General features: G+C 48.0%; 1 protein-coding gene across 1 annotated transcript in view; it reads left to right on the top strand.

Moving 5' to 3' along the window:
• Positions 1–1,290: 1,290 nt before the first annotated feature.
• Positions 1,291–23,041, top strand: part of nek10 (NIMA related kinase 10) — a 172,214-nt gene continuing 150,463 nt past the window's right edge. The window contains exon 1 of the mRNA XM_033047147.1: positions 1,291–1,537. The gene's annotated coding sequence lies outside the window, so the exon portion shown is untranslated. The remainder of the gene's footprint in view (positions 1,538–23,041) is intronic.

The following is a 23,041-nucleotide window of genomic DNA, read 5'->3' as shown; positions in this document are numbered from 1 at the left end:
TAAACTCCTGTCACCCTTACTAATCAAAAATCTATCTATCTCTGCCTTAAAAATATCCACAGATCCACCACCCTCTGACTAAAGAAATTCCTCCTCATCTCCTTCCTAAAGGGATGTCCTTTAATTCTGAGGCTATGACCTCTTGTCCTATACTCTCCCACGAGTGGAAACATCCTCTCCACATCCATTCTACCCAAGTCATTCCCTATTCATTACGTTTTAATGAGGTCCCCCCTCATTCTTCTAAACTCCAGCGAGTACAGGCCCTGTGCTGTTAAATGTTCATCATATGTTAACCCACTCATCCCTGGGATCATTCTTGTAAACCTCCTCTGGACCATTGGATATGGTGTCCAAAATTGCTCGCAATACTCCAAATGCAGCCTGACCGGCACCTGAAAGAGCCTCAGCACTACATTCCTGTTTTTGTATTCTAGCCCTCTTAAAATAAATGTTAAATGCATGTGGTCGGGGGAAGGGAGGTTGCAAGAGAGCAGCAGATGTGGCACTTAAAGATTTTATATGACTCAAACTAATTTTGATATTTGGCCTCGCATCCTCTTCTAATAAAGCCCCCAAATAAAATACAATAAAAAATAGTACCTGAGTAGGCACATTACAGATCTCTGGACATCAGCAAATTCAACAATTTCAGATAACCAGCCTTTCCAATTTTTATTGGAGGTAGCCAATTAATCAGATCATCAACCTGTTTTTGTTAACATTTTTTCTCTTTCCAGATGCCACCTGACCTGTTAAGTATTCTGTTTTGTTGTAGGTGTTCAGCATTGCTTTCACTTCTCTTCTCTGCAGATCAGTTGCCACTGTGAAATTTTAATAGCCCTCGCCGCGTGACCACCGCAGGTTTTCTTTGATCTCCACTTTATTCTCTTCGTCCTTAGCTCTATTGTTAGAAATTTGACAAGTTTTATCGGGTGTGATGAAAGAACGTCGACCTTACGTGCTATTCCCTTCCTTTCGCTGTGGCACTGGAATAGCCGGTCCAACGGAACGGAGTGGTTGGGAGGGGATATTGTGCTGCCATATTGTCCTGGCCCAAAGATTATAGAGGAGCTATAAGATCTTTGCCCTGGCCTGCAGTGCCCGGTGCTGCCATACCCCGGCCTGCAGTGCCCGGTGCTGCCATACCCCGGCCTGCAGTGCCCGGTGCTGCCCCCTTCCCTCGCCGCCTGCAGTGCCCGGTGCTGCCCCCTTCCCTTGCCGCCTGCAGTGCCCGGTGCTGCCCCCTTCCCTCGCCGCCCACACCCCGGCCCAGCCTGGCCGCCGCTCTGGCTCCAAGCCCGGACACTGTGGACGGTTCAAAGCCGCTCCCATGGCAACGAGCGCAGCGTCAGTTCTCGCCATGGAGCCGGCAAAGTCGCAGCATCGGCGACGCTGATTGCGACAGGCAGCTCCCTGCCGCAGTATCGGCTATTGTGATTGGTGGAGGAGCCACTGCTTCTGGTGTCCATGGACCGATGAAAACTAAACGGAGCTGCACAGAGGGAGCTGCGCCAGGGGAGAACATGAGAAGCCGGTAAGTGAGTGAGTGAGGGCGCTGGAAGCATTCCAGCTGGTCAGGGCGGAGAAAGGGGCTGCTCTCCACTAAAGAAGGTCGTCACGGATGGTCACAACTTTAAGGAGGGGAGAGACTGAACACGGTGGGGCCTTGACCTGCAGCCCCCCCAAAAAAACATCACGCGTGTAAAAGATTAATTGGCACAATTTGAGGATGAGCAGAGAAGAAACAAATTTAATTAATTCATCCATGTCACATGTTAAAATTGATCATTATCAAGTTCTGACAAAGTGTCATTGACCCACCCGCCCACTAGATTCCACCCATCCCACAGCCAACAGTGGCCTGTTGATTGCCCCACGTTTACTCAATTATCGTTGCTTTTTGCATTAATTTATCCTAAGTATATCGTCTTATTTCCCTTTCCCCTGACTCAGTCTGAAGAAAGATATTGAAACATCACCTATTCCTTTTCTCCAGAGATGCTGCCTCATCGGTTAGTTACTCCAGCGTTTTGTGTCTGTCCCCCTTAAACCTCTCACCCTGAACCTGTACCCTCTAGTTTGTGTATGCTGCTAGTGATTTTATCAGCATCTATCAGCAACAATAATAAAACTAGTTTGACGACCAGGGTGGGGCAAGGACAGAAAGCGAGGGGATGCAAGGGTTAGTTGGTTAGACCAATCAATATTCATACCGTTGAGTTGTAAGCTACCTAGGCAAAATATGAAGTGCTGTTCCTCCAATTTACATTTGACCAAGCGCAGACTCGGCGATCATTTCGCTGAACACCTTCGCTCAGTCCGCTTCGGCCAATGTGGTATCCCCGTTGCCAAACACTTCAACTCCACCTTCCCATTTCCTTACTGACCTGGGTCTCCTCCATTATCAGAAGTGCTCAACTCTGTCCAGGGACCCCGACATTCCTTTCAAATGAGGCAGAGGCTCACTTGCACCTCCTCTAACCTCATCTACTGTATCCACTGTTCCAGATGGGGCCTCCTATATATCGGCGAGACCAAGCGCAGACTTGGCAATCGTTTCACTGAACACTTTCACTCAGTCCGCCTCGGCCTACATGATTGCCCCGAAACTGGCCCGGCGGAGGGGAGCTTCCAGCGCCCTCTGTGAGTCCCAAACGCACCGCCATCGCAACGCCCTGCAGTTCCAGCCCTTCCCCTCTGGTCCCCCTAGCTGGTTCCTGCCCCCTCCCCACATGGCTCTTCTCCCGTCTTTTCTCCGAGCTCTCCCTCCACCCTCCCGCTCACATGCCGGCGCTGCTGGTGCTTCTGGGCCGATCTGAGCCCTGGCTCTGAGGCCGCCGACGGCTGATGCTCCTCTGGGGCATGTAAGAAGGAAGAGGAGTGGCAACCTCGAGATCCTGGGGAGGGAGAGGGGATAGAGGAGGGGGGGGGGGTAGGGTTATGGAGGGAGAGAGGGAGTGACGGAGGGTAGGGGAAAGGGGAGGTGAGGGAGGGATTGGGGAGGGTAGGAGAGGGAAAAGAAGAGAGAGGAGGTTAGGAGAGAGTGGGGAGGAGGGGAATAGAGGGAGAGGAGTGGGGGAAGTAGGGAGTGGGGAATAGAGGGATAGGAGGGCAGTGGGAGAGGTGAGGAGAGATAGGGGAGTGGGGGAGATGGGAGATAGAGGGATAGGAGGGGGTAGGGAGGGTAGTTATGGAGAGAGGGAGGGTGACTGAGGGTAGGGGAAATGAGGGAAAGAGATGAGGGAGGGTTTGGGGGAGGGGAGGAGGAGAGGGGAAAGAAGAGGGAGGGGGAGAGAGTGCTGGGGATGAGGGGAAATGAGCTGCGCCTGTGCAGTTGGGGGCTATTAGTGAGTGGTGGAATATTGTGTTGGGGGACCAAGCCTCCTGTGTGACAGGGACCCAATGGGTCCCACTTAGTCTATCTGCTTTTAAACTTTTCTCCCTTCACCTTAAATCTATGCCCTTGACTCGTTGACATTCCTATCTTGGGAAAAAGGTTATACCTACCCTATCTATGCCTCTCGAATTTTATATTCTTCACACAAGTCTCCCTTCAACCTCTGACCTTCCAGAGAAAACAATCCAAGTGTGCAACATTTTCTTTGTAGCTAACACCCTCTAACCCCTGCAGCATTCGGGTAAATTTCTCAAAAGGTTCCACATCCTTCCTGTAATGAGACAACTAGAACTGCACACAATACTCTGGGTGGGACAGTGGTAGAGTTGCCGCCTTACTGCGCCTGAGACCCAGGTTTGATCCCGACTATGGATGCTCTCTATGTGGAGTTTGTATCTTCTCCCTTTGACTGCGTGAGTTTTCTCTGAGTGGTCCTGTATCCTACCACATTCCAAAGACGTGCAGTTTTGTAGATTACTTGGCTTCTGCAAATTCTCCCTAGTGTGTAGGATAGAACTGGTGTATGGATGATCATTGGTCGGTGCAGACACAGTGGGCCGAAATACTTGTTTCCACGCACTAAACTTCAGATGTGGCCTTACCAAAGTCCTATAAAACTGCAACATGCCTTCCTCGCTTATATTGATTGCCCCACTCAATGAAGGCAAGCAAAGCATATCTCTTGTTTACCACTATAGCTACTTATGTTGTTATTTTCACAGAACCATGGTCTTGGACCCCAAGATTCCTCTTTTTTTCAATCCTGTTAAGAGTTTTGTCTTTAACTGTATACTTTCTCCTTACATTCAACCTCCCAAAGTGCAACACCTTACACTTGGATTTTACTTTGGAGTCACGTGAGTGACTACGTGAAGACCCCGCCAGCACACATGCGCGTCATATCGTCTATCACATTGCTGCTCCACCAGCTCAAACCTGAAGGTAAGTTTTTAAACTTTTCCAGGTCTCTTTTCGATTGCAGGAAGCTTTGCAGAGCTCCTGCTGGAAGCGTTCTGGGGTTGGAATCCCGGCGCCGCCCAGCTCCCTTCTACAGGGACCGCCGGGGGGGGGGGTAATCCCGGCTGCGAATATCGGGGGGATATCCGAAGCCCGACCACAGACATCGCGGGGAAGCCCTTCTTCAGGGACCGCGGGGAAACCCCGTCTGCAAAGCCACGCCGGCTTGGGGGAAGCCCAACCACAAGGGAAGCACCTCATCAGCTACAGGGGGGAAATCCCGGCTCCCGACATCGCAAGGATCCCTTCTACAAGGACCGCGGGGGAATGCCGAACCACGGGGAGAAGCCTGGCTGCGGGGACTGCGGAACCCGACTTCGGTGACCGTGGGAAGACCGCGGGTAAACCCGGCTCGGGGGAAACCTCAGCTATGGGGACCGTGTGGAAGACCGCGGGTAGAACCGTGCTTCGGGGAAACCTCAGCTACGGGGACCGTGTGGAAGACATGGCTACGAACCGCAGAAGTACGGGTAACCGGCGGTGACTTCAGACTCCGGCTGCCGAGGAGGGTAAGAGCTAAAACAGGAGTCTGAAAGGCCTAGACTGAAGTCAGGCCAGGAGGGTTCCCCTCCGACATGGGTACGTCCTCGGACGTTTTTACCCATCCTGATATGGCAAATGGAGGAGCCATATCAGCGCAGGTCTCCTCGAGGGCCTGCGGCAGCACCTTTTTCAGGGCTGCCTACAAAACTCCCTCTCTGTGAAGGCGAGTGCGAGGGGTCAGTTGGTAACTGACTCTGAACTTGGAAGTATGTCCGGGGAACAGGTGCCAGCTGGGAGATACCATGCACCTGAAAATTGTTCCTGAAAGTGCTGGCAGTGAACAGCGCCATCTGGGCTGAGATTGGAGGTGATATGAAAACCCAGGAGATGAAAATCTTCTCTTCACGGGAAAACTGTCCAAACACCGAGATGAGGAAACGAAGCTGTCGGACTAGTCAAGGTGTCTACGACAAAACATCCCACGCATCCATTGGCAGGAAGCGGTTCACTGAAGCTGGTGGCAGCTTGAAAGCTGGGCGCAGGTCTTTTAGGCCAAGGCCCAAAACCGGTCCTCAGGAAAATATGGGGTCCACATACACCAGCAGCCCTACTCTCCAATCAAGGATGGAAATCGAACCCGCATCGGGGGCCTTTGGGCTTACCATAAAACCACCGACAACCATGAAGGAAGGTAGGTCTGGTTCTTTTCCGAAATATAGGGTTGTGGGTAACTCTTGTGGGTAATATTTACACTTTGTTTTTGTACGGATGAGATTAGTTTATACTGCACAGTATACAAGCGAGACAGTCTCGGAAATATGGCTGGAGTTGCCTCTCAAGGCAGGCTCGCTATTATGGCAGATGTGGCCTGTTCATTGTCAACAAGCTCAACTCGCATGTGCAGTATAGACATTTCTGAAAAGGAAACTTTGTGACTATTTAACTTCCATGAGGTCAGTTTTCATTCACAGGGCACCGGAGATATCTGAAATTTAGCTGGATGGGGCAATGATACAGTTAAAAACATTGCAAAACGGGCTAACTTCATGATATTTTAAACGCTGTATTTTGCTAAATTAGCTGTATCAACCACAAAAACTTATTTGAGAAATTGGGGTTCTCATCCGTCCAGTTGGTAACTCTTTAATCCGTCCAGTTAAATTTAAGTTGATACCAATTGAAATGATTGATTATTGGGATTTACCTTTAACTCTATTAATTTGGCAAGAGATGGAATTAATTGAAGCCTGTAACAACCTTGTTATTATCAAGCAGCCTTCTGTTCATCAAGTGTAATTGACAGTATATTGGCTTTCAGCTGTGCTATTTGGCCTTTGCACAGTCAGCACTATACAGCATGCAAATAAATAAGCTCTCAAATACCATGTGGTCATTGTTACCAGCCCTATGCTATTCCCAGCTGAAACTATCATAATCACCAGGGTGGACGAACAGTATTCAGCATTTTTTCACTAATTTTCATCAGTAAATCTTCAGTTAATTACAAACTGAAGCTATTGCTCAAGGATGGGAAATTGCTTATGCCATCTCTAGTTATGGAGGTGGATGGAAGAGTTACCAATTCTTCAGTTATATGGTATCAACTACCTATAGACACTAGGTGCATTCTGTGGATTAAAGACTCTGAGAAGACCGTTCCTGCGGCTCGGGTTGTTAAACCAACCATGAACGTGCTCATTGCAGATCGCAGGGATAGCACCAAAATAACAGTATTTCCTCATAAGGAGATGGGAGGTATTTGTTTTATGCTTATATTACATATAATTCGGCACGGATGACTGACGTCTTGAAGTTCAGCCTCATATGGGGGCTTGACAATCATTAAGTTAAAAGTGCCATCTACTATGCCTAAAGTGCCTTCTCATCATATTGGCTGGGGGGAGAAGAATCCACTCTCTCGGGTCTCACCCTCTGAGATCTAGATTATGAAGGATATCTTCAACTCAAAACCTCCCAGGCCTAGGGACGCAGAGATATGGGGTGTTAATATTGTGCTACGTCGCTTTGCCGGTGGGCTCCAGCTACATCCCTGTCCTTGGTCAAACTCACTTACAAGTGGTTATGCTCATAGCGCTGAGTGCAGCGCAACGGGTCCAGTCATTGCATAAACGGTGATTGGACAGGATGATTATATCTGCAGGCTGAATAACACTTATGTTTATGACTTAGTCAAGCAGAATAGACCAGGGGCACCAGGTCTCAAACTAGATTTGTTCACATATCCCATGGACCTTCGATTGTGTGTGGTCACACATCTACACCAGAATGTTAGGTCACTAAGAGCCTTAGAGACTGAACCAGCAATGTTGTTAGTTACATATAGCCTCATAAGAAGGTATCACTACAGACCATCTCCAGGTGGTTATACGGGTCTGGCTTATACAGGAGTAAACACTGACATTTCAAGTCTCACTCCACCAAGGCTGCAACAACCTCAGCAGCAGGATTATGGAAGTTAGCGGGACCACATCCTAGTGGCTGCAGGATGGTCAAACTAGCGATCTTTCCAAACATTTAGTACTAACCCATTGCCAGATCGAGGGTATTTGCCAACTCTATGTTAGGTTCTGTTCATAGTTCCTCCCGGTTGAGGGAGGTTACTATTATCATTATTTGTTCATTAATAGCATCAACATGTCTATATTGCAAAGATTTGCAAAGGCTACTGGGGAGACTTTAAACTAGTATGGTTGGGGGGAGGGACTCAAATTGGGAAAGCTAGCAGTCAGTGTGTGAGGCAGGAGGCAGAGAATGGTAGCACTCTGACCCAAAATGTTGGGGAGAGAGAAGAAAAAGACAATAAACAGCTAATAAGAGAGGGTGGGTTTCTTAAATGTGTATATTTTAATGCTAGGAGCATTGTAAGAAAAGTGGATGAACTTAGAGCCTGGATTGACACCTGGAAGTATGATGTTGTGGCGATCAGTGAAACATGGTTGCAGGGGGGCTGTGATTGGAAACTAAATATTCCAGGATTTCGTTGCTTCAGGTGTGATAGAATTGATGGGGCAAGAGGTGGAGGTGTTGCATTGCTTATCAGGGAAGATATTACAGCAGTGCTTTTGGCAGGATAGATTAGAGGGCTCGTCTAGGGAGGCTATTTGGGTGGAACTGAGAAATGGGAAAGGGGTAGCAACACTTATAGGGGTGTATTATAGACCGCCAAATGGGGAGCGAGAATTGGAAGAGCAAATATGTAAGGAGATTGCAGATATTAGTAGTAAGCACAAGGTAGTGATTGTGGGAGATTTCAATTTTAGACATAGACTGGGAAACACATTCTGTAAATGGGCTGGATGGGTTGGAGTTTGTAAAATGTGTGCAGGATAGTTTTTTGCAGCAACACATAGAAGTACCTACTAGAGAAGGGGCGGTGCTGGACCTCCTGTTAGGAAATGAGACGGGTCAGGTGGCAGAGGTATGCGTTGGGGAACAGTTCGGGACCAGTGATCACATTACCATTAGTTTCAATATAATTATGGAGAGGGTCAGAACTGGACCTAGGGTTGAGATTTTTGATTGGAGAAAGGCTAACTTTGAGGAGATGCAAAAGGATTTAAAAGGAGTAAATTGGGACAGTTTGTTTTATGGGAAAGATGTGGAAGAGAAATGGAGGACATTTAAAGGTGAAATTTTAAGAGTACAGAATCTTTATGTCCCTGTTCGGTTGAAAGGAAATAGTAAAAATTGGAAAGAGCCATGGTTTTCAACGGAAATTGGACACTTGGTTCGGAAAAAGAGAGAGATCTACAATAATTATAGGCAGAATGGAGTAAGGTGCTTGAGGAGTATAAAGAATGTAAAAAGAATCTTAAGAAATAAATTAGAAAAGCTAAAAGAAGATATGAGGTTGCTTTGGCAAGTAAGGTGAAAGTAAATCCAAAGGGTTTCTACAGCTATATTAATAGAAAAAGGATAACGAGGGATAAAATTGGTCCATTAGAGAGTCAGAGTGGACAGCTATCTGCAGAGCCAAAAGAGATTGGGGAGATATTGAACAATTTCTTTTCTTCGGTATTCACCAAGGAGAAGGATATTGAATTATGTGAGGTAAGGGAAACAAGTAGAGTAGCTATGGAAACTATGAGATTCAAGGAAGAGGAAGTACTGACACTTTTGAGAAATATAAAAGTGGATAAGTCTCCAGGACCGGACAGGATATTCCCTAGGGCATTGAGGGAAGTTAGTGTAGAAATAGCAGGGGCTATGACAGAAATATTTCAAATGTCATTAGAAACGGGAATAGTGCCGGAGGATTGGCGTACTGCGCATGTTGTTCCATTGTTTAAAAAGGGGTCTAAGAGTAAACCTAGCAATTATATACCTGTTAGTTTGATGTCAGTGGTGGGCAAATTAATGGAAAGGATACTTAGAGATAATATATATAAGCATCTGGATAAACAGTGTCTGATTAGGAACAGTCAACATGGATTTGTGCCTGGAAGGTCATGTTTGACTAATCTTCTTGAATTTTTTGAAGAGGTTACTCGGGAAATTGATGAGGGTAAAGCAGTGGATGTTGTATATATGGACTTCAGTAAGGCCTTTGACAAGGTTCCTCACGGAAGGTTGGTTAAGAAGGTTCAATGGTTGGGTATTAATGGTGGAGTAGCAAGATGGATTCAACAGTGGCTGAATGGGAGATGCCAGAGAGTAATGGTGGATGGTTGTTTGTCAGGTTGGAGGCCAGTGACTAGTGGGGTGCCACAGGGATCTGTGTTGGGTCCACTGTTGTTTGTCATGTACATCAATGATCTGGATGATGGTGTGGTAAATTGGATTAGTAAGTATGCAGATGATACTAAGATAGGTGGGGTTGTGGATAATGAAGTAGATTTTCAAAGTCTACAGAAAGATTTATGCCAGTTGGAAGAGTGGGCTGAAAGATGGCAGATGGAGTTTAATGCTGATAAGTGTGAGGTGCATCTTGGCAGGACAAATCAAAATAGGATGTACATGGTAAATGGTAGGGAATTGAAGAATGCAGGTGAACAGAGGGATCTGGGAATAACTGTGCACAGTTTCCTGAAAGTGGAATCTCATGTAGATAGGGTGGTAAAGAAAGCTTTTGGTGTGCTGGCCTTTATAAATCAGAGCATTGAGTATAGAAGTTGGGATGTAATGTTAAAATTGTACAAGGCATTGGTGAGGCCAATTCTGGAGTATGGTGTACAATTTTGGTCGCCTAATTATAGGAAGGATGTCAACAAAATAGAGAGAGTACAGAGGAGATTTATTAGAATGTTGCCTGGGTTTCAGCAACTAAGTTACAGAGAAAGGTTGAACAAGTTTGGGCTTTATTATTTGGAGCGCAGAAGGTTAAGGGGGGACTTAAAGAGGTCTTTAAATTGATGAGAGGGATAGACAGAGTTGACGTGGATAAGCTTTTCCCACTGAGAGTAGGGAAGATTCAAACAAGGGGACATGACTTGACAATTAAGGGACAGAAGTTTAGGGGTAACATGAGGGGGAACTTCTTTACTCAGAGAGTGGTGGCTGTGTGGAATGAGCTTCCAGTGAAGGTGGTGGAGGCAGGTTCGTTTTTATCATTTTAATATAAATTGGATAGTTATATGGACGGGAAAGTAATGGAGGGTTATGGTCTGAGCGCAGGTATATGGGACATGGGGAGAGTACGTGTTCGGCACGGACTAGAAGGGTCGAGATGGCCTGTTTCCGTGCTGTAATTGTTATATGGTTATATCTATGTCATGTCTGAATGCATTATTAATGTTCACTCATCATTGGTCACTGATGCAATGTGTGATGCATGGACTCGATTCCAGGGCATGAAATCACAGAGCTTTGAAATCTTCACGTAGTCACTCGCGTGACTCCGAAGTAAAATAGTAAGATTAAACGAGAACTTACCAGTTTGAAGTTTGATCTTTATTTTATGAGGAGTAACGTTGAGGGATTACGTGCCCTCCACGCCCAACCCTCTATCATAAAGGTCAACTGGTATTCTAGTTCTGTTATCTTACTATGTTTAGTTCAACTGTTATCTGTGATTTCACACCGCTGCTTTGAAGATTGACGCGCATGCTTGCTGGCGGGGTCTTCACGTAATCCCTCAACGTTACTCCTCCTAAAATAAAGATCAAACTGGTAAATTCTCGTTTAATCTTACTATTAAACTCCATCTATCATTTCTCTGCCTATTCTGTATCCATCTGTGTCATGTGTTCTTTGTCAACTTTTCTCACTTTCCACAATTTCACCAATTTTGGTGTCAAGTGCAAACTTACTAACCAACTCATCTACATTTACATTCAAGTTGTTTATATATATCATAAACAACAGTCCCACCACAAATGTACTTTGAAATATAGGAAAACAAACAAAAAGTCTAACTAAACATTCTTTGAATGACGTTCTTTTAGTTTTATTCTATCCCCAACTTCTCTTGTCAGCTACGGTTGCCTCCTACTCCCCTTAGAATCTTTCTTCCTTTTTGGAATGAAATGATCCTGCGTCTCCCGGATAATGCCCAGAAATTCCTGCCATTGCTGTTCCACCGTCATTCCTGCTAGGATCCCTTTTCAGTCTACCTTGGCCAGCTCCTCTCTCATGCCTTCATAGTCCCCTTTGTTCAACTGCTTCACTGACACTTCCGATTTAACCTTCTCCTTCTCAAATTGCAGATTAAAACTAATCATATTATGATCACTACCTCCAAGCGGTTCCTTTACCTCGAGTTCTCTTATCAAATCTGGTTCATTAGACAACACTAAATCCAGAATTGCCTTTTCTCTAGTCGGCTCTATTACAAGCTGCTCTAAGAATCCATCTCGGAGGCATTCTTCAACTCTCTTTCTTGGGGTCCTGAACCAACCTGATTTTCCCAGTCTACCAACATATTTAAAATCCCCCATCACCACAGTGACATTACCTTTGTTACATGCCAGTTTTAACTCCTGCTGCATCTTACACCCTACATCCGTGCTACTATTTGGAGGTCTGTAGATAACACCAATTAGTGTCTTCTTGCCTTTAGAATTCCTCAACTCAATCCACAGTGACTCTACCTCGTCAGTCCCTATGTCTTCCTTCGCAAGGGACTGAATTCCATCCCTCACCAGCAGAGCTACCCCCCCCCCCCTCCTCTGCCCACCTGTCTGTCCTTTTTATAGGATGTATAACCCTGAATATTAAGTTCCCAGGCCCAATCCTCCTGCAGCCACGCCTCAGTAATCCCCACAATGTCATATCTACCATCCTCTAACTGAACCTCATCTACTTTACTTCTTATACTTCGCGCATTCATATACAATACTTCTAATTCCTTACGCATCTCACCTTTCACATCAATCCCTATTACATTTGGCCATACTCTCCTATCCCTTTGTGAGCTTTCTTTCCCGTTAATTCTGGGGTCATTAACTATCCCTTTACCCTCTTTCCTTTTAACTCCGTCCTTGACTATTCCATTTGACACCCCCCCCCCCCCCCCCCCCCCCCATTTAGTTTAAAACCACCCGTGTAGCAGTGGCAAACCTGCCTGCCAGAATGCTGGTCCCCCACCTGTTAAGGTGCAATCCGTCCCTTTTGTACAGTTCCCCCTTACTCCAAAACAGATCCCAGTGGTCTAAGAATCTAAATCCCTTCCCTCTGCACCAGTTCCTCAGCCACACATTCAGGTCCTGTATCTCCCTGTTCCTGATCTCGCCAGCACGAGGAACTGGAAGCAAACCGGAGATAACCACCCTGGAGGTTCTGCTTTTCTGCATTTTTCTGAGCTCTCTAAAGTCACGCTGCAGAATATTCATCCCCTTCTTTCCGACATGGTTTGTGCCGACTTCCGGTTGTTCAACTTCGCCCTTGAGGATTTTCTGCACTCTGTCCGTGACATCCTGGATCCTGGCACCAGGGAGGCAGCACACCATCCTCGAATCCCATCTTTAGCCGCAGAATCCCCTGTCCTTACCTCTCACAATGGAGTCTCCAACTACCGTGGCGTTGCCATGGTAGTGTCCACGGTCACAGTGGACAAACGCATCCGGGTCTACCCCAACCAGAAGCCCTGGATGACCCGGGAGGTCCAGCGGCTGTTAAAAGAGAGGAACATCGCTTTTAGGTCTGGCGATAGGGCTTTATACAGCACGGCCCGAGCTAACCTGAAGAGAGGCATCAGAGAGGCCAAATCAGACTACAGGAGGAAGATAGAGGACCACCTGGACAGTAACAACAGCAGGCAGGTGTGGCAGGGGATCCAGTATCTCACCAACTACAAGACCAACCTTGGAGCTGCTGAAGGTGACGCCTCGTTGGCAGAGGAGCTGAACCTCTTCTTTGCTCGCTTTGAAGTGGAGCCACATGAGTCAGCCACATCACACCACATGGCCCACAGCAGCCTAACCCTCAAGATAGAGGAGCATGAGGTGAGGCGCACGCTGCGGGCCATCAATCCAAGGAAGGCTACTGGACCTGACGGCGTCTCTGGACGCGTGTTGAAGGACTGCGCAGACCAGCTGGCTGGAGTCTGTACGAGGATTTTCAACCAGTCTCTGGCCCAGTCCACTGTTCCACCCTGTCTGAAGTCCTCCACCGTAGTCCCTTTGCCCAAAAAACCCCACATCTCCAGCCTCAACGACTACCGGCCAGTCGCACTCACACCAGTGGTGATGAAGTGTTTTGAAAAACTGGTCCAGGGTCATATCACATCACTCCTGCCCCGAAGCTTTGACCCCCACCAGTTTGCGTACAGAGCGAATAGATCTACAGAGGACGCTGTAGCCACAGCTCTCCATGCTGCACTGTCCCACCTGGAGCAGCGGGGGAGCTACGTGCGGATGCTCTTTGTGGACTACAGCTCTGCTTTTAATACCATCCTTCCCCACAAACTGGGGGACTTGGGACTTCCACACTCCACCTGCATGTGGATAAATAGCTTGTGTCGGGTCGCAGCCAGAGAGTCAGAGTGGGCCATCACACATCCACGGCCCTCAGCCTCAGTACCGGCTCTCCACAGGGCTGCGTACTGAGCCCCCTGCTCTACACCATCTACACACATGACTGCAACCCCACCCACCACAGCAACACCATTGTCAAATTTGCGGATGACACTACGGTGGTGGGACTCATCTCCGGGGGGGACGAGTACGCCTACCGGGATGAGGCGGAGCAGCTGACAGTGTGGTGTGGAGAAAATAACCTGCTCCTCAACACCTTAAAGACAAAGGAAATAACAATAGACTTCAGGAAGAATAAAACGGACATGGTACCATTAATTATCAGAGGGGACTGTGTGGAGAGGGTGGCGGATTTCCGCTTCCTGGGAATCCATATTGAGGAGGACCTGACGTGGAGCGTGAACACCTCTGCGCTGTTGAAAAAGGTCCAGCAGAGACTGCACTTCCTGAGGGTGCTCAGGAAGAATAACATCAATCAGAGACTGCTGCTGTCCTTTTATCGGTGCTCCATTGAGAGCATCCTAACATACTGTGTATGCGTATGGTACACCAGCTGCACAGCGGCTCAGAGGAAAGTGTTGCAGAGGGCCATTGACAACGCCCAGAGGATTGTCGGCTGCCCTCTCCTTACCTTGGAGGACTTACACAGTTCCCGCTGCATCAAAAAATCCCAGAGTATTATAAAGGACATTTCCCACCCCGGACACTCCCTGTTTGAACTGTTGCCGTCAGGCAGACGGTACAGATCTACAAGGACAAGGACAAACAGACATAAAAACAGTTTTTACCCCACTGCTATAAAGGCACTAAATGTAGCCGCCAAGGAATGCAGGGGCGATACATACTAAGGGACTGTGGTACACTGTGAAATCGACAGAAGGATGTAGGGTTTGGTGTTTATGCGTGCTATTTTCATGATATTTATTTTAGTTGTTTATCTTTTTTAACATTTTACCTTGTATGTATCGTTAGCTTTTAGAAATGTTTGAATGGTGCACTGACTGGCTGACATTTTTAAATTTCGTTGTACATGGTTCATGTTACAATGACAATAAAGAAACTATTCTATTCTATTCTATTCTGACGTCGGCCTCTTTGGTTTTGGATCAACAGCACATAATTCGCAAGCCAGTCCGCCGCTCAGGGTGTTAACATCTTCTGTCCCGACAGCTTCTAAGTGGGTGAACCTGTTCTCAAGAGGTACAACACCCGGGGACCTTTGCATTCCATGTTTCCTTTCCTTTCTCACCGTCACCCACCTTCTTTTTTCCAGTACCTTAGGTGTAACAATCTTGCTGTAGGACTTGTCGAGGAACGACTCAGTTTCTCGGACGAACCTGAGGTCATCCACTTGCTTCACCAGTTCCCCAACACGGTCCTTCAGGAGCTGTACCTGGATGCACTTCTCACATTTGTACAGCCAGAGGCACCAGCGGTGTCCTTGACCTCCCTCTTCCTGCAACCATCACACTGAATCAGCTTGCTTGACATTTCCTTCTTTCGTCTCTCCCTCTCCACCATTTGGTGGCGTCCTCCCTCACCCCTCTCGCCGAAGACTCTCAGCCAAAGACTCGCACTTTTCTCACAGCCAAAGACTCGCACTTTTCTCACAGGGGCACTTCCCTCGACAGAGCAAGTCTTGAGCAAGTCTTGCTTATATCAGATGCTAAATTGCCTAATTGTCCAATTTACCAATCTTCCAATCTTATTGTTCAGCCAATCCGCACACTCACTCCTAACCTTCCTTCCTCTGATGAGCTTGGAAGTATGTGCTTTGTCCGACCTGCACTCAAAGACTGCTAAAGTGCTGTTTCCCCTCTTTTTAAACCTGCACTCAAGACTCACCAAGTCCAGGCAACGGTCGTTCTCACTGCTGCTTTGTCCGACCTGCTCTCAATGACTGCTGCTTTGTCTGACCTGCTCTCAAAGTAGGTGAATCGTTGACCAGAGGATATAGGTTTAAGGTGAAGGGGAAAAGATTTCATAGGAATCTGAGGGGACACTTTTTCACACAAAGGGTGGTGAGTGTATGGAACAAGCTGTCTGAGGAGGTAGTTGAGGCTGGGACTATCCCAACATTTATGAAACTGTTGGAAAGGTACATGGATATGACAGGTTTGGAGGGATATGAACCAAACGCAGGCAGTTGAGACTAGTGTAGCTTGGACTGTGTAAAGAGCTGCAATAACGCACTGTTGTCTTTACTACATTTATTGGTAATACACAAACATTACTGCACTAGCTGTACGTGGTCTGTCACAGGAGCTAGAGAGAGATCAATGGGTGGGGAGGTTACATTTATACTTCTGATATGGGGAGTGGTTAGTAGTGGTGAGGTCACTATGTTAAAGGCACATGCATATGTCATCTACAGACTGGTATGTGCAAGTTGGGCCAAAGGGCTTGTTTCCACATTGTGTCACTCTATGACTCAAATAAATATTACCAGCAATTTACCCTGGACCAGCCACATCAAACCTATAGCCAAGAACGCATGCCAATGCCTCTACTTCCTTAGAAGGCTTAGGAAGTTTGGCATGTTCCCAACAACGCTCACTAACTTCTATAGATAGCATTTTATCGGGAGCATCACAGCCTATTTGGGAACAGCTCCATCCAAGACCTCAAGAAATTGCAGAGTTGTGGACGTATCCCAGACCATCACGCATACCAAACTCCCTTCCACTGACTCCATCTACTTTTCGTGCTAAAGGGTCTCAACCTGAAATGTCACCTATTCCTTCTCTCCATAGATGCTGCATCACCCGCTGAGTTCCTCCAGCATTTTTGTTTACTTTCGTGCTGCCTCGGTAAGGCCGCCAGCATAATCAAGGACCATCTCATCCCGGTCATCCCTCTTCCGGACTGTCGTGAGGGGGGAAGGGGAAGAACAATGGAGGTCCCGGCATGAGGGGACCACCATGAGGGAGGTTGGGGGGGAACAATAAACAATAGGGGAGTGTGGGAGAACAAAGGACAATGGGGACCCGGCATGGGGGAACAGCTGTGGGGGGAGTGGGTGGAGAACAAAAGGAGGAGCTGCCGTGCTTAGTAGCTATGTCAGTGCCGTGGGTGGCTGCTATTTGTATACATTTGGTATGCAAGCAAATAATTTTACTGTGCCTATTCACGTGACAATTAAGTATTCCATTCCATTCCCATCCTGCAAGAGGTACAGAAGTTTGAAAACTCATACCTTCAGATTCAGTGACAGTTTCTGTAGTTTGGTTACTCCACACTAACTAATGTGGTGCTATAGTATTAGAAGCACCGCCTACTACACTGTTCATATTATCGTAACCCAGCTTGTGCTGTTAATTTGCCGCTACACAGCTGAAGCAACATGCTGTAGTGTACTGTAAGTGTCTTTTAATAAATTCTGTTGTACCATTTTTGTGAGAATGACTGGGTCATTTACATGGTTTCAATAAGTGGTTAGTAACCTACTCCGTGTTTAAGTATATCGGTTTTTATTTTGTCCGCTGAGTTTTGCTTTGTGTATTCACTATCGCTGCCATGGCCAGCTCACTTGGCTGTCCAGACCCTCTGATCTTTGACTTGGACATCGTTGAACGTTGGCGCATTTTTGAGCGTGACTACAACCATTACATTCGTGCTGCGCATCGCAACGATGCACCAGACATGCGTGCATCTATACTACTCAATGTCGCTAGCCCTGAAGCAATGAAGCGCGCTGAGCATTTCGACTACACGCCTGCAGTTCTGGATCACAACAACCAGATTGTGGTACCTGCTGAAATTATTGATGACCCTGCAGTCCTACTTGCTAAGTTCTGACAGCTGTGTGACTTTCGTGCCAACTCCATACTTGAACGTACTAAGTTTTTTGCTCGCTACCAACGCAACCTGTTGATATTTTTATTAGTGATCTGAAACACATGGCTGCACACTGCCGTTTTGGGGTGCTGTGTGGGGATCTCATCACGACAAACTGGTAGGCGGTCTGCTTAGTGATAAGGTACGAGACGAACTGCTCCGCGATACTGAACTGACCTTGGCCCGGGCTCAGCATGCTTACAGGATTGCTGAACTAACTGTTTTTCACACAAAGTCTTTGGGCTCTGGGCCACATTCCTCGTACAGTGTCAATGCTACCCACACCTATCGTAACCGGCGTTCACAACCCCTCACACCACCTCCACAGCCTCAGAGATCTATCGAACGGTGCTTTAACTGTGACAGCTCCCACGCTCCAGGTCGCGAATTCTGCATTGCTTTTGGAAAAAATTGCCACCACTGTATGAAGATGAATCACTTCATGAAATGCTGTCATTCACGCATAGCTCGTTCGTTCCCAAGGAAGTCTGTGCACCTGTTAAAACATGAACCTACTGATAAAGAATACCAGGAGCTGCAAGCTCCATCTTCTGTTCGGCTACCAGAGCATGAAGATAACAGTCCTAACATCAACTCGCTGATTGCTTCCACGAACAAGCAACTTAACCCTGAAGTTTCCCTGCTCGTTAACAGCAACATCACCGTTGCAAAGATCAACACTGGTGCCAAGTGCAATGTCATGTCTTTATCTGAATTTAAACAAATCCGTAATGCCGAACGTATTGCAAACACCTCGGCCACTTTGCAAGCCCACGAGGGAGGGGAACTGCTCCCACTTGGAAAAACTGAACAGAATTGCTACCTGGAGTCACAAGCTCACAAACTGAAGTTTTTCATTGTCCGTGGGAATTCTGCAACTCTGCTTGGCATTAACACATGCCAGGATCTAGGACTGGTTGCCTTTGGGCCTGCTGTCCATCAAATTTCTCCCACTGAGGGCTCCGCTCAGCAGATACTTTCACAATACAAAGAACTATTTGACGACAAGCTTGGAAAGCTGCCCATCAAGTACAACATCGCCGCTGATCCAAATGTCCTACCTGTGGTCCGAGCACCACAACGTATTCCGCATGCTATGCGCGACAGAGTTTACAATGAGCTCCAGCGGATGGTGTCCCTGGGTGTCATTACTATGGTCACCAACCCATCTGACTGGGTTTCCACCATGGTGGTTGCAACAAAGAAGAACAAGGTAGAATTCCGAATCTGCATCAACCCCAGACACCTAAACACAGTGATCAAACGCCCACACTACCCGATGCGTACAGTAGAGGAAGTTGCTGCTCAGATAGGCAGTGCATCCGTGTTCTCTGTTCTGGATGCCAAAAGTTAGTTTTGGCAAATCCCGCTGGAACCTGACTCGTCCAATCTCACCACGTTCGGCAGCCCCTTTGGCCGCTATAAATTTCTGCGGATGCCCTTTGGCATCAACTTTGCTAGTGCGGTTTTCCAACGCACAATGGAAGAATTATTTGCGGGGTACCCGTGCGCCATCATTGTCGATGATATTCTCGTTGCTGGACGCAACATGACTGAACATGATGCCAATTGGATATAAGTACTAGACTGTGCTAAAGACATCTATCTCAAGCTCAACCCACTAAAATGCAAATTTTGTGTCACCGAGGTCAACTATGTCGGACACGTATTCACCAGTGATGTCCTCAGACTGGACCCCTCCAAGACCACTGCCATCAACGAGATGCCAGCTCCCACTGACATTACGAATTTACAGAGATTCCTGGGAACGGTCAACTGCTTGGGGAAATTCATTTCCAACCTCAGCGATATAGGTGCCCCCCTGCGGGAACAGACTCACAAGGACACTGCCTAGTCTTGGTACCCACACATCAGAGAGATTTTGAAATCCTTAAGTTGCAACTCGTCAGTGTGCCAACACTCACCTACTTTGATTTGGAGTTGCCGGTGACGCCAAAAGAGATGCGTCCCTATATGGACTTGGCGCTGCTTGCCTACAGAATTCCACCAAAGGTGACCTCAGACCTGTTGCTTGGGCCTCCCGCACTCTGTCTGAGACTGAACAACGGTATGCCCAGATCGAAAAGGAATTGCTTGCTGTGGTTTTTGCCTGCACGAAATTCAAAGACTTTATTTTTGGCAAGTCCGTGATTGTGGAAACAGACCACTAGCCGCTGGTCACCATTCTGAACAAACCCATTTATGCCGCTCCGGCTCGCCTGCAATGGATGATGATCAGCTACAGTGTTTCGATTTCACTATAGTCTACAAAAAGGGCAAGGACATACACATAACTGACGCGCTATCAAGAGCCCCACGCAAAACCTGAGAACAACAGCCCTCAGAACAAGACCAGTTCACAGTAATGATGGTGTCGTACGTACCTACTGAATGCCTAAGCAGACTGGCAGAGCACACGGCTGCAGATAAAACTCTACAACTACTGTCCTCAGTCATCCGGCGTGGCTGGCTGGATAAACAACACAGTACACCACTTGCGATTCGCTCATACTACCTGGTTCGCGACGAACTGGTGCTACAGGACGGGGTCATAATCAAGGGTCATAAAGCAGTGCTCCCAGCTGTTCTTCAGGACAAGTTCTTTGATGCAGTCCACAGGGGCCACCCAGGTGTGGAAGCGACCTTACAACGGGCAAAGAGCATGTTTTACTGCCCCGGTATGACTGAGTATATATGCGAAGGAGTCGAAGCCTGCACTGTCTGCAACAGCGTAACGCCACACCAGCAGAAGCAGCCCTTGCTTTCAAACCCTGTTCCTCTGCCATGGTCCAGGGTCGCTACCAACATATTCGAGTGGCGTGGAAAACACTATCTGGTACTCGTTGACTCGTATTCGAGCTGATTTGAAATTGACCTACTCCAACACATCATATCCGACACAGTCATCCAAAAGCTGTCACACCACTTCTCCGTGCACGGCGCCCCTGCATGTCTCCTGTGAGATAATGGCAGTCAGTTCACCAGTCAGTGTATCAAAAACATTACTCAATGGTGGGATTTTTGCCATGTCACCAGCAGTCCCGAATTTCCACAGTCCAATGGACTCGCTGAACGTGCGATCCGTAGCGCCAAACAATTAATGGAGTGCTCACATCTTGCTAAATCTGATGTATTCTTGGAACTGCTAAACTTAAGGAACGTCGCCCGTGACCCAATACTGGGGTCCCCAGCCCAACGCCTGATGTCACGGCAGACCCGAGCTGCCCTGCCCGTGCCCCAGCAGCTGCTGCAGCCGCAGGTCCGTTCACCTCCTGTTGTCCAGAAACAACTCCAACTGAAATGCGATGCACAGAAGCGATCGTTCGACAAGTCCAGCAAACTACTTAAACCTCTCGCTAGTGGACAAGTTTTTCGCCTTCAGACCGACAAGGGCCATGGCCGGTTGGGTCACATCCACAGCCCTGCCAAGGAGCCACGCTCATACCTGGTGAGCGCCGAGGGAGGAATTTCTACGCAACCATCAACATCTCCTTCCAGTGAAGGAACCACGTCCTGCAGTCTCGTATCCAGAAGCCACGTGTCCGATGTACCCTTCTACTGTCATGATCAGCCATAATCATATTTGATGGCGGTGCAGGCTCGAAGGGCCGAATGGCCTACTCCTGCACCTATTTTCTATGTTTCTATGTTTCTGCTGTCGGACTGTCTCTTCCCTCGTGCTCTGCTGCTGCAGATCAGCCACTGGCCATGCCCCCTACGCCCTCACCACAACGTTCGGCGCCCGCTCGCCGGCTTCGCTGTGTTCACCCCCCGGGTCTTCAGTGCTATCCCAGCATGTCCCCGTTACTTCCCTGGTGAAGGGAGGAGACGGGGATCTATACCGTACGCGTGCAGGATGGGTTTGTAGGTTACACCTTAGGTATGGGGATTTTGTTTAAACCATCTATATGTTCCTATATCCGCTATTAGCGTTTCGGGCATTGTATTACTCAGCCATCACATATTAGTGTGTTTATTCTTATAGGCCACCTGCATTTAGATGTGCTTCACTTTTATTTCAACACGGAAAGATGTAGATTGGATACTCCACACTAACCAATGTAGTGCTTTAGTATTAGAAGTTCTGCCTGCTACACTGATCATATTATCGTAACCCGGCTTGTGCTGTTAGTCTGTTTGCCGCTACACAGCTGAAGCAACATGCTGTAGTGTATTGCAAGTGTCTTTAATAAATTCTGTTGTACCATGTTTGTGAGAATGACTGGGTCATTTACAGTTTCTTCCCAGCTGTTATCAGGCAACTAAACGTTCCTTTCATCAGCTAGAATGCAGTCCTGACCTCCCATCTACCTCATTGGAGATCTTTCAACTATCTTTAATTTTACTTTATACAGGTGCACAACCTTTTATCCGAAAGCCTTGGGACCAGACACTTTTCGTAATTCAGAATTTGTCGGTCTTCGGAATGGATTTTTTTTAGCGTAGATTTTAATGGCTGGCTCAGTGGTAGAGTGCTCGGCTCATATCCGCAAGGTTGCGAGTTTGCGCCTTGATCCCGGCAGTAAACTCGGTCGCGAGTTTGAGTCTTCAATGTCGGGTTTCTTGCAGAATAAATGTCTGTATGAAATGCAGTGTAGGAGAGGTGTACTGACTGTGTGGGCAGAACTTTGGAAGTGATTGCCCACCAGTCTAAAAAGCCGCTGTGTCTCCCTGTCCCTGGGATAGCAGGGGGCGATCAAACAACACAATACCCCCCTCCCCCTCCAACTCCAGAGGAATCCGCTCCCCGATGGGTCGCTACGGCGACAAGTGGCAGTTTGCCCACAGCCCGAGCTGCGCCCCCTCATCCGCCACCCCAAGAACAAGACGTACCTTGCACACCATCAGCTTCTGCCCCGACGTGTTCCTCTGGAGTTGGAGCGGGGCTGGGCTGGAGTTGCTAGCTGGCTGTGGGTCTCTGGGATCTCCGTGCTTGCAGTGGGCCTGGGGGTCGGTGTCCCGTTGGTCCTGACGTCTCCGGCCACCCCCCTGGACTGGAGCTGAGACTGGGAACTGTACCGCCCTTGCCCCCTCCCTCTGCAACTGCAAACAACCCCACTCTCCTGCAAGGGCGGTACAATTCCTGGAGGATGGCAGGTGGCCGGAGACGTCAGGACCAACAGGAAACCGCTCCCCGATGGGCCCCTACGACGCCCCGTCATCCGCAACCCAGGTCCCTCTGTAGTTGGAGCGGGTCTGGGCTGGGCTGCTGTTGGCTGTGGGTCTCTGGGATCTCCGTGCTTGCAGTGGGCCTGGGGGTCGGTGTCCCGATGAGGGGGCGCAGCTCGGGGAACGGCTTCTGGTGGTCCGGACGTCTCCGGCCAGTTTGCAGTTTTCCTCTGGAGTTGGAACGGGGCTGGGCTGCTGCTGG

Source organism: Amblyraja radiata, chromosome 2 (assembly GCF_010909765.2).
Source record: "Amblyraja radiata isolate CabotCenter1 chromosome 2, sAmbRad1.1.pri, whole genome shotgun sequence".
Lineage (NCBI taxonomy): Eukaryota > Metazoa > Chordata > Chondrichthyes > Rajiformes > Rajidae > Amblyraja > Amblyraja radiata.
This window is presented reverse-complemented; position numbering and strand designations above follow the sequence as displayed.